Consider the following 12,389-nt stretch of genomic DNA (forward strand, 5'->3'; position numbering starts at 1 on the left):
TTTCCATTCATCTGTCCTATATCTCTCTACATCACTGTCTATAGCCCTCGTTTCCCTTTCCCCTGACCCTCGGTCTGAAGAAGGGTGTCGACCTGAAACGCCACCTTTTCCTTTCCTCCATAGATGCTGCCTGACCCGCTGAGTTACTCCAGCTTTCTGTGTCTAACTTATGTTTGTGATTATTGACCTCACGTCATCCAAAACGATATTAAACTCTTTTTTTTTTTAAATGGACCCCCGTGGATTTTCCCTGGTAACATTCCAACAAGCTGATGACAATCACACTAATCTCTAGATACAATCGATCAAGGTAATTACAAATCCATTGTAAAAGAGTTCCATTAGATCTTGCATTTAATTTTTCTAGGGGTTGTACACTTTAATAATAGCTGTGCTCCACTTTTAGCCACAGAATGTTACTTTTTGGAGAAAGGGAAGATGTTTTTTTAAAAGAATGTATATCCATGCACGAATAGACCATTTCTCAAGCACTCCATGCTCTCGTTCCCCACATAGCAACAAAAAGAAAAAGATGCCAATTGAGTATGTAGTTGTTTAAGACTTGGAGAATGAATTATAATGTCAGCTGAACTCCTTGCAATGGGCCTTTCCACATCAGTCACAGATTTATGCAGCTTGTGTAATTAACACCATGTAATTAACATACTGTGCTTCTTCGGTCTGGGGAAATAGGAAATTATTTTAAGACTTCCATTTTGTTTTTATCAATGTCATACAATAATTGAAAGTATTTACTGACAATGTATTGGGAAAATATTTTTGCAGCTCCTTAAAGGATGTACATTAAATTAAATTGCACTGTTTGGTATCCGGTACTTGCTGAATGAGCTAAAATGATTCATTTTCATTATGTGACGTAAATCATTTGCCACATGCCCCAGAAATGCCCGCTGGAGTATGTGAGTCAACAGATGAAATTTATTAATCATATTGTAAAGTATTTCCTTAGGACGTTAACAGCCTGCTGCACAGGACTTCATGGCTTCATTACCGTTCAGTGATGTGTTCTGTGTTATCTGTAACCATAGAGACGATGATTTAGAGGTTTTGCATGGGAGGATGTGGATGGGCATGCTGCTGTCCTGTGTATCCACAGATACATTGTAGAGTGTGTTGACTTCACAACTGAAATCCAGCACTGACTGTATCAGCCACCAGGTTTAGCTGGCTCATTCTCTTCCTTAAAGTCACAGTACGGTTCAAAGGAATCCAGATAACGGTAAGACTTAAATTTTCCTAGCTAATTGATCTCATTTGCAGTAATTCTGTAGTAATCCAGTTTGGAATCATTTTTGATAAGGATCCCAGGTCATTCTAAACATCTTTCATAAACCCAGTGGAGAGGTTTAGTAATATTTGAAGTTTCGCCAGTCAAACTGGATTATTGAGCTATCGGATCAAGCAAGACAGATGGTGATGCGAGTGTGTACTCGGGGTAATGCATCTAACCTGACTGCTGCAAATAGCCTGAGATGGCAATAGTACTTGCGTAGAAATGAGATATGTGCCTGATGAGAAATTAACATACATTTTATTGTCAGAGTTTCATTATGGCTTGCTTGAGGCAGAAGCCTTGTTCATAGTAACCTGTTTCACTGGAGTGGATTTGCATTTAAATTGGATTTTTCCCTTGACTCTTTTCGTCTTGCATTTGTTTCTACTCCTTGTATCACAAGGTAGCAGTGCTTTTGTGAATGAACGAGACACTTGCAGCAAAATGCTCGTTCTTTGCTGATTTGATTCCAGTGTGTAAGCCGTTCCCTGTTTCCCTCCACGTCGCCCTCTATCATTGCCTTGTCATTCGTTTCCCTTTCAATGCATCATGTAAGCACTGCAGCAAGCATCATTTCCATATTTAGTTTGCAAAGGCTTAATGAAAATCATGTCACATGACAAAGTATAAAGGGTGCTTTTCATTGCAGAGAGTGTGATCTGCATAAATGTTGCCCGTTATTGCCCTATAAAATGATGATAAATCCAGGTTAGACAATGCCTATGCATTTTTTTTTTTCCTTTTCGAAGGGTATTGAATCTTACAATCTAAATGTGCAGTTGGGTTGCCAAGTGGTTGCCGACATTGCTGGAGGCATTCTTGCTCTGATTAAGTGATGACTTTTGATTATATGTCTTGTACAAATATTATTATATTAAATTGTATGAAGGTTGCGTCTTCTGTACTTGGCAGAACTGTTACTCATGGTTTTGTGTTGACAGCTGTTGTGTATAAAAGCCCAGTCAATGAACTGGTGAATGTAGGAACCAAGAATACCAGAACCAAATCACTTAACCAAGTTAAGTGATAAAATGATTTGGGCGGCACGGTGGCGCGACGGTAGAGTTGTTGCCTTACAGCATCCGAGACCCGGGTTTGATCCTGACTATGGGTGCTGTCTGTACAGAGTTTATACATTCTCCCTGTGACCGTGTGGGTTTTCTCTGTGTGATCCGGTTTCTTCTCACACTCCAAAGGCGTAGAGGTTTGTAGGTTAATTGGCTTTGGTAAAATTGTAAATTGTCCCTCGTGTGTAGGATAGTGTTTGTGTACAGGGTGATCGTTGGTCGGCACGGACTCAGTGGGCCGAAGGGCCTGTTTTTGCACTGTATCTCTAAGGTCTAAACTGCAAATCAAGGGATTCCCTCTACAACACAAGTCAAGTGTACTTCGCAAGTCTTCATTACTAGAACATTATTGTCACTGGCAAAGCAAGAGGTTATCTTCAGGAATAAAACCTGAAAGTGCTGGAAATGATCAGCGTCAGAAGGTAGAAAAGGAGCCAATGTTTCAGGTTGAATGCCCTTCATTGGAACTTATTTATTGCCAGTTCCTATTTGTCCGGAGATGTCGTGAGCCATCTTGTTGAGCTTTGCAAGTTCACCAGGTAAAGCGAGTCTCACATTTGCTGTTGGATAGAACAGTGCAGGATTCAGTAGAGCAAGGATGAAAGTTCATTCAGGATTGATTGAAGCATACAGCATAGAAACAGGCCCTTTGGCCCACCGAGTCCTCACCCACCATTGATCTCCCATTCGCACTAGTTCTATGTTATCCTACTTTCGCATCCACTCCCTACTCATTAGGGGCAATTTACGGTAACCAATTAACATACAAACAACTTTGCAATGTGCGGAAACTGGAGGACCCGGAGGAGATCCACACAGTTACCGGGAGAATGTGCAAACTCCACACAGACAGCACCCAAGATCAGGATTGAACTCTTGGCTCTGGCGCTGTGAGGCAGCAACTCTACCAGCTGCGCCACTGTGTCACCCTGGATGACGTGTACCTTGCAGATGATGGCATTAGCACATGTACATTAGCCTGTCCATAATGCTGATAGAAGGCACAGGGTTTGCAGGTACTGCTGAAGGAGTGTTTATAGTTTAATATAGTTTATAGTTGATATACAAAAGAAGAAATAGTGTAAGAAAATAACTGCAGATGCTGGTACAAATCGAAGGTATTTATTCACAAAATGCTGGAGTAACTCAGCAGGTCAGGCAGCATCTCAGGAGAGTAGGAATGGGTGATGTTTCGGGTCGAGACCCTTCTTCAGTCTGAAGAAAGGTCTTGACCCGAAACGTCACCCATTCCTTCTCTCCTGTGATGCTGCCTGACCTGCTGAGTTACTCCAGCATTTTGTGAATAAATACAAAAGAAGAAATAGTGTGTCTTGCATGTGCGACAGGTGAGCTAATGTTTTCAAACAGGTTCAAGTTAAGCAGACTGCTTCTGGCTGGGTACATTCTATCATCATTAGTTTTCTAGCACTCATTGGGAACCCAACATGCCCTGTGGATGGTGGAAGGGCTTGATGGAGCCACTCCTCATGGAATGCCCAGCTCTTGCAACCACACTCTTTATGAGACCTGTGCACTTCGTCTTCTAGTGGTTATTGACATTCAGGCTGTTGATGATGCTCGATTCAAGAATGGTCAAATGTCAAGAAGGTTACTCCATACAGACAGCACCTGTAGTCAGGATCGAACCCAGGTCTCTGGCGCCGTAAGGCAGCAGCACTACATCTGTGCCACTGCGCAGCCCCAACTTTCCTCTATGATTCCCATTGACTTGATTTGTATGAGTGTTTGGATAGCAGTAACGGGATCATTCCGAGTCAGCATGGATTTACGAAGGGGAAATCATGCTTGACAAATCTACTGGAATTTTTTGAGGATGTAACTAGGAAAATTGACAAGGGAGAGTCAGTGGATGTGGTGTACCTCGACTTTCAGAAAGCCTTCGACAAGGTCCCTCATAGGAGATTAGTGGGCAAAATTAGGGCACATGGTATTGGGGGTAGGGTACTGACATGGATAGAAAATTGGTTGACAGACAGAAAGCAAAGAGTGGGGATAAATGGGTCCCTTTCGGAATGGCAGGCAGTGACCAGTGGGGTACCGCAAGGTTCGGTGCTGGGACCCCAGCTATTTACGATATACATTAATGACTTAGACGAAGAGATTAAAAGTACCATTAGCAAATTTGCAGATGATACTAAGTTGGGGGGTAGTGTGAATTGTGAGGAAGATGCAATAAGGCTGCAGGGTGACTTGGACAGGTTGTGTGAGTGGGCGGATACATGGCAGATGCAGTTTAATGTAGATAAGTGTGAGGTTATTCACTTTGGAAGTAAGAATAGAAAGGCAGATTATTATCTGAATGGTGTCAAGTTAGGAGGAGGGGGAGTTCAACGAGATCTGGGTGTCCTAGTGCATCAGTCAATGAAAGGAAGCATGCAGGTACAGCAGGCAGTGAAGAAATCCAATGGAATGTTGGCCTTCGTAACAAGAGGAGTTGAGTATAGGAGCAAAGAGGTCCTTCTACAGTTGTACCGGGCCCTGGTGAGACCGCACCTGGAGTACTGTGTGCAGTTTTGGTCTCCAAATTTGAGGAAGGATATTCTTGCTATGGAGGGCGTGCAGCGTAGGTTCACTAGGTTAATTCCCGGAATGGCGGGACTGTCGTATGTTGAAAGGCTGGAGCGATTGGGCTTGTATACACTGGAATTTAGAAGGATGGGGGGGGATCTTATTGAAACATATAAGATAATTAGGGGATTGGACACATTAGAGGCAGATAACATGTTCCCAATGTTGGGGGAGTCCAGAACAAGGGGCCACAGTTTAAGAATAAGGGGTAGGCCATTTAGAACGGAGATGAGGAAGAACTTTTTCAGTCAGAGGGTGGTGAAGGTGTGGAATTCTCTGCCTCAGAAGGCAGTGGAGGCCAGTTCGTTGGATGCTTTCAAGAGAGAGCTGGATAGAGCTCTTAAGGATAGTGGAGTGAGGGGGTATGGGGAGAAGGCAGGAACGGGGTACTGATTGAGAGTGATCAGCCATGATCGCATTGAATGGCGGTGCTGGCTCGAAGGGCTGAATGGCCTACTCCTGCACCTATTGTCTATTGTCTATTGTTATTTGAAGCAAAGGTCATTCAAATGGTTCCTTGGTAAAAAGGACAGCCACTCTCATTTAACCTTTTTGTCCCTTTTTGGACTGAAGGACTAAATACAACCAGGCCCCTGCATTACCAGCTCAGTCATATAACCAATATATTAATACACCCATTCATTAATTTGTCAAGGCTACTCAACTTCGCAGTTTTCTGTGACTCACCAGTTACACTGGAAGCTTGGCATTCACAATGGGGCTCAGGACTGCTGGCTTTCTCTCTGGGTCTGAAGGAAATATAAAATAAACATCTTTATTGTCCTTATAGACCTACTGCTTCTTGGATAGACATGAAATGCTGGAGTAACTCAGCAGAACAGGCAGCATCTCTGGAGAGAAGGAATGGGTGACGTTTTGGGGCGAGACCCTTCTTCAGTCCCGCTGAGTTACTCCAGCATTTTGTGTCTATCTTCGGTGCAAGCCAGCACCTGCAGTTCCTTCCTGCACACACTGCTCCTTGGAGTCAGGTTTCATGGTGAAAACAGCGACCGGCAGCAAACTCAGTGGTGCTCTGACTGCAACCCTCGCCCGATCCAGAACTTTGATCTCTCGGAGAGTGTCCAGCCTCCCTGGGGATGTCTGAAAGGCAACTGTTAAAATGCACCTGCAGCGTGAGATGGGCACGATCCACCTTCTGCATTCCTCTGAGTGCTGTTCATTGTCACACCCCACCCTCACTCTCACCAGCACTCACTGCACCACCACCTGCTTCAGCCCCGTCCCTGTGCCACGGTATTGTCCCTGCAACTATTGACAGCCTCCACCTCTCCACTCCCCCACAACCCTCCATTCCACAGCACTCCACTCCACCTCATACCCTGCGACTGCCCAACCCTCTGTTTCCTCCACTCCTCTCTCGACTTCCCTCACTCTCCTCACACAACCCACTTTCTCCATATTCCTCCACTGCCCCACCTAGCACCCAGCCCCCCTCTCGCACATTCACCTCCAGCCCCCCAACACATACTCACTGCATATCCACTCACTCCAAAGCTCCAACATACACCCCACAAGCACGTCTACACTCCCCTCTCATCTCCTTTTCCCGCTCTATCCGCTCTACTTGCCCACATAGTCTGCCCACGTCTGTTTCCTTAGACACCCTCGCTACCCCCTCACTCATCCACCATCTCACCTCCCACTCACCCTAGCGCACACTCACTTCCAATTACCCCTTACCGCGTCATCACATGCCTAATAACCCCCATCATCCACAACACACCGCACAAGCACATTCTCACACCCCTTCCCTCTCCCTCCTCTTTCCATCCATTCATAAGTGACAGGAGCAGAATTAGGCCATTCAGCCCATCAAGTCTACTCTGCCATTCAATCATGGCTAATCTATTCCCTCTTAACCCCATTCTCCTGCCTTCTCCCCACAACCACTGACAACTGTACTAATCAAGAATCTATCTATATCTGCCTCAAAAATATCCATCGACGTGGCGTCCACAGCCTTCTGCGGCATTCCCCCTCTGCATCTTGCTTTTTGCATCACGTGTCTCTCTGTCAGCTCCTTTTACTACCTCTTCCTCCTCCTCCACCTCCACCTCTCTCCTCCTCCTCCTCCTCCCCCTCCTCCCCCTCCTCCCCCCTCCTCCTCTCTCCACCTCCTCCTCTCTCCACCTCCTCCTTTCCTCCTCTTTCCTCCTCTTTCCTCCTCTTTCCTCCTCTTTCCTCCTCTTTCCTCCTCTTTCCTCCTCTTTCCTCCTTTTCCATTGCTACTGCTCCCCCCCCCCCCCCCCCCCTTCTCCTTGCTCTCCTCCTCTCTTCTCTACTTAGGTACGCTGAGCCCTGATGCATTATATTTTCCGCTAGCCATTCTAGGTTATTTCTCTTCGTGTTTATGGTATATAATACATTTGGAATATCTGTATATTTAGGCAGAGTGAATTGTATTTATCCTTAAATGCAGGCGCCCTTGTTCTTTTGGGTATCAAAGAAGTTTCTGAATTATAACTTGTATTGCAGACAACAATAAGCAAAATAAACTAACCAAGTGCAAGTATCAAATAATATCTTGCCTTTAATATCTTCAAAGTGTTAAAATAAACTATTTTTAAAAACTTGTATAAAATTAATTCTATCCATGAATAATAAAATGAAAATTATCTGTCCATGTACTAAATTGCAGATCAGAATCTTAAAGGGGAAGTCACATGCACATAATGGTCATCATGGGTATTGAATAGGGTTAACATACTGAGTAGTTGTGCTATTTTCAGTTATATATTCAATGAAAGTTAAACAACAAAGATAATATTAAGGAAGATTTTTTTCTTCACAGGCTGAGAGTTGGCAGAATAATGTATCACAGAGAAGTGGTAAAAACAAATGTTGAAGTATGGAGTATAATGCCATTTTTTAAAGGAAGTCCAGGATGCAGAAAAGAGGGGGATTTGTATTCTAGTGAAACATATTGAGACCAGCGCCCAGACAGCAGCTATACTTTCAGACCGATGAGATATACTGTTCAGAAACCCTTTAGTGATCTTGCATTTATCTTTGAAAATGTTGCGAACTTGCATTGGAATTATGGCTTTAGCACTGCTTGCAGAAAGCCTAAAATAAACGTAACCTTCTGCTGCAGCAGATTCATATAAAAGCCTTTGCTCTGTGGTTACTGGAGATGCACACTTTCCTTCACTCGAATTCAAAATATAAGTTAATTAAACAAAAAACAGCTCAATTTTAAGTTGTTGATTCTGGCAACGAAAAAAAATCTTGCCTCTCGGGGGGGAAACGAGAATATTACATTTCAGAATGTTCAATTCATCTCCATCCTTGAAACTGATTTTGCAAAAAATTGGGATTGGAATACCATTGTCTGTCCAACCAATTTAAGAATACATTTATATCAAACTAACATACATTTCAGGAAAAAAATATCCTAGGTGTGTACTTTTGTGTATAAGCCAAGCAACAAGCCTTTGGTTATATGGAGAAGCACGAGGCTTACTGGAACAACTACTGAAGGCAAATACCTGCACTACCAATTAAAATAATATTGCAGAGATTAAACAATTAAACAATTAATGAAATTGACTTGTTGATGTAGGATTTCTAATTAAATTGTTCGGACAGAATATGTCTTATTGAATAAAATGCAAATCTGGAAAGGAGAATAAGTAATGTCTGATTTTTTTTAAATTGTTCGGACAGAATATGTCTTATTGAATAAAATGCAAATCTGGATAGGATTTGATTTGAAATCTGCAAAGGATCTGAAATCTGCAAAGGATCTGGTTTTTTTAAATTTGTTTTTCATCAACTCTGTAACATGAATTAAGTTGCTGAGATTTATAGGTTTACAGCTTTATAGATTTGTGTCATACTAGACCAAGTGGACCCGTTGGGCCCAAAGCTCTCCTGCATTGGTGCAGCACCCTGTCCTCCTCCCCTCCCCTCTCTCCTCAACCCCCCCTCCCCTCTCCCTTCTCCCCCCCCCTTTCCCCCTTCCTCCCTCCCTCCCTCCTCCCCTCCCTCTCCCCTCCTTTTAAACTTAAAAATGTGAATAACTTAAAAAATATAACACCGATTTCAATAAAACTACTTGCATTCTCACTAAAGTGACAATGGTGCGTAAGGTGGGCCTAAAATTGTCGCGCTATCGTTTACCGTTTTGGCTGAAGTTCAGTCACAAACAAGATAACAAACGAGAGTTTTAGTATATAGATGCACCTTTAACCTGTCAATTGATTTTTAGATTAGTCTCTTAAAAATTCTGCTTTGAACACCAAACAATCTATTGTCTGCAATATAATCTTTCCTTATTCTACTGCTAGGTTCTTACTGAGTTTTGGGTATTAAGTAACATGGCATTTCAGGTTGTGAAACTGCAATTTTGGCAGGTTCTTGCTAAATATTTTTAGTTTCCTGTGTTACTTTTAGACAACGAAATTAGAAGAAACCTGAAGTGAAAAGTAAAGTATTACTTGCATATTAACATGAAGAGAAGATGTTATAATTGGGTAGGAAATTATATTGGTTATTGTGGTGTACATGCATGGAACATTTACTTTCTTCAACGTTATAAAATGTTATGTTGTAGCCTTGAACAAATGAACTTGACGTTATCCAGGGACAGGATGTAATGAATGGTGGAGAATGAACTATTCTTTATCCTGAGTGGAGTGGTATCTATGGGTGTTGGTGTTGGTACCACTGCTTTTCATTGTCTCTTAATAATCTGGACTTGGATGTACCAAGCGTGACATCAAAGTTTGCAGAGGTTTACAAATACATAAACAATGAGGTGATTTGGAACAAACTTCAGGCAGACTAGTTTAAAAGGCTGAAACATGGTAAGTGGGATTTAACGTGGACAAGTGTGAAGTGGTGCCTTTTGACAAGAATGAGTAGAAGTGATTTGAAAGATTTTGAGAAATAAGAGTAAGCTGTTTCTGAGTCATAGGCCCAGTGGCTAGAAGAACATGTACAAAAAATAATTACCAAAAGAGCTGGAGACAATGTTATTGATGTGTATAAAAGGCGAGGCCTGGGTAGAGTAAGTAGCAGACTTTCAACCAGCGGCATGGACTTAAAATAATTGGTAGAAGGCTTAGTGAGACGATATGAGGAAGAGAAAATTCGGCCGCAGGGTGGGAGGTGCTTGGAACTCATTGACTGAAAGGGTAATGGAGGCAAAAATTCTCCTCCGACATAAAAAATACTTGAATGTGTGCTGGAAGAGCAGTGAACTGCAGGACTTGTACAGTTTTGCTCTCCTAATTTGAGGAAGGACATCCTTGTAATTGAGGCAGTGCAGCGTAGGTTCACGAGATTGATCCCTGGGATGGTGGGACTGTCATATGAGGAAAGATTGAAAAGGCTAGGCTTGTATTCACTGGAGTTTAGAAGGATGAGAGAGGATCTTATAGAGACATATAAAATTATAAAAGGACTGGACAAGCCAGATGCAGGAAAATTTTTCCCAATGTTGGGCGAGTCCAGAACCAGGGACCACAGTCTAAGAATAAAGGGGAGGCCATTTAAAACTGAGGTGAGAAGGAACTTTTTCACCGAGAGAGTTATGAATTTGTGGAATTCTCTGCCACAGAGGGCAGTGGAAGCCAAATCACTGGATGGATTTAAGAAAGAGTTAGATAGAGCTCTAGGGGCTAGTGGAATCAAGAGATATGGGGAGAAGGCAGGCACGGGTTATTCATTGTGGATGATCAGCCATGATCACAATGAATGGCGGTGCTGGCTCGAAGGGCCGAATGGCCTCCTCCTGCACCTATTTTCTAAGTTTCTATGTTTCTATGACTACGAGAAGGATCCAATTTGACTTCTGAACTCTTTTTAATCCTGAGATGGACATAAAAAGCTGGAGTAACTCAGCGGGTCAGACAGCATCTCTGGAGAAAAGGAACAGGTGATGTTTTAGGTTGAGACCCTTCCTCAGACCCAGACATGATGAACGAAACGATGACCTCCTGTGTTGTAAATGATTTGTGTTTCTTTGGTTAAAAAACAATGATTGTAAGGGATCTCAAAAGTTTAGGGATGCTTTTCATTCCAAAGAGTCATGGCAAAAACAACATTTCTGCTGCATCTTTCTCTTATATCTTTTATTCTTATCGTGATAATAAGAACATGTCAGCTTAATTCTATTGATGCATTCATCTGAGATAAATGAGCAGATGTGCCTTCAGGACGCAAAAATAGAGGGTGGAAGGTTTATTTTAGTATGTATTTAAACCTTTGGTATGAGTACTGTGGGGTCTGTTGAACAGTTGCATATATTCTATTCATGGAATGAGCTCACCACAGTGGGTTTTATTTTCGATGCACTTTTATCTGAGCAGAGAGTTAACAATTTGTAAAAGAATACAATAAGTTTCATATCAGTTTTGTTTACTTCCGTATTTTATGTTGCATTCGAAAGGGGAAATAAATGTCTGTTTTAGAAAGTAGAACTACCAGGTGATGTCAACAAGCTTTCTATTGTAGAAGGCACTGCTACATGTGAAAGAGGTAACTGTGGTTGATTGCGTGGTGATTGTACCAGTATGACAGTTGGTATTGTTCATTCCCAATTATATTGCTGAAAGCAATTAGGCATAAACAGTCATAATATTTTGATTTTTGTGTGTCTTCACATGACTAAGTTTCTAATTTCACCTCCGCTAAAGAGATGGAGGAAAGGGGAAAATACATTTATTCTAAAGTATAGGAGAAAAATTATGTTTTAGTTTTTGGAGAAAATGACATTGATATAACTATCCAATATGCCAACTGTCAATAGTGCATGATTCCATCTTCCACCTCACATCATCCACTGGACAGACTGTTGCTTCTACCTGCGCCATTGATATGAGTAACTCATTTCAAATGTGTCACAAAATGCTGGAGTAACTCAACGGGACAGGCAGCATCTCGGGACAGAAGGAATGGGTGACGTTTCGGGTCGAGGCCCAAGGGTCTCAAGTGGAGGCCAATTCACTGGATGAATTTTTAAAATAGTTAGATAGAGCTCCAGGGGCTAGTGGAATCAAGGGATATGGGGAGAAGGCAGGCACAGGTTACTGATTGTAGATGATCAACCATGATCACAATGAAAGGCGGTGCTGGCTCGAAGAGCCAAATGGCCTCCTCCTGCACTTATTTTCTATGTTTCCAAGTTTCTATGTAAACTTCCCCATCGCTTTTCCTTTGATTTGTAGGCCAGATTCATTTAATTCAAAGCAATTCTTTGTTATTTCGGTTAAAATAGCACATGATGGGGCGGCACGGGGCGGCACGGTAGCGCAGCGGTAGAGTTGCTGCTTTACAGCGAATGCAGCGCCGGAGACTCAGGTTCGATCCTGACTACGGGTGCTGCACTGTAAGGAGTTTGTACGTTCTCCCCGTGACCTGCGTGGGTTTTCTCCGAGATCTTCGGTTTCCTCCCACACTCCAAAGACGTACAG

At 42.6% G+C, this 12,389-nt stretch overlaps 1 protein-coding gene across 4 annotated transcripts in view; it reads left to right on the plus strand.

The window, feature by feature from the left end:
• pacsin1b (protein kinase C and casein kinase substrate in neurons 1b) overlaps positions 1 to 12,389 on the plus strand; it is a 211,311-nt gene that overhangs the window by 60,558 nt on the left and 138,364 nt on the right. The window contains exon 1 of one of the 4 annotated variants that reach the window (XM_078420604.1): positions 1,096 to 1,240. The exons of 2 other annotated variants lie outside the window; for them this stretch is intronic. The gene's annotated coding sequence lies outside the window, so the exon portion shown is untranslated. Of the gene's footprint in view, positions 1 to 1,095; positions 1,241 to 9,427; positions 9,447 to 12,389 lie in introns of those variants that run through there. One more of the 4 variants, XM_078420606.1, reaches the window with a different exon arrangement.

This window comes from Rhinoraja longicauda, chromosome 24, assembly GCF_053455715.1.
Source record: "Rhinoraja longicauda isolate Sanriku21f chromosome 24, sRhiLon1.1, whole genome shotgun sequence".
Classification (NCBI taxonomy): Eukaryota; Metazoa; Chordata; class Chondrichthyes; order Rajiformes; family Arhynchobatidae; genus Rhinoraja; species Rhinoraja longicauda.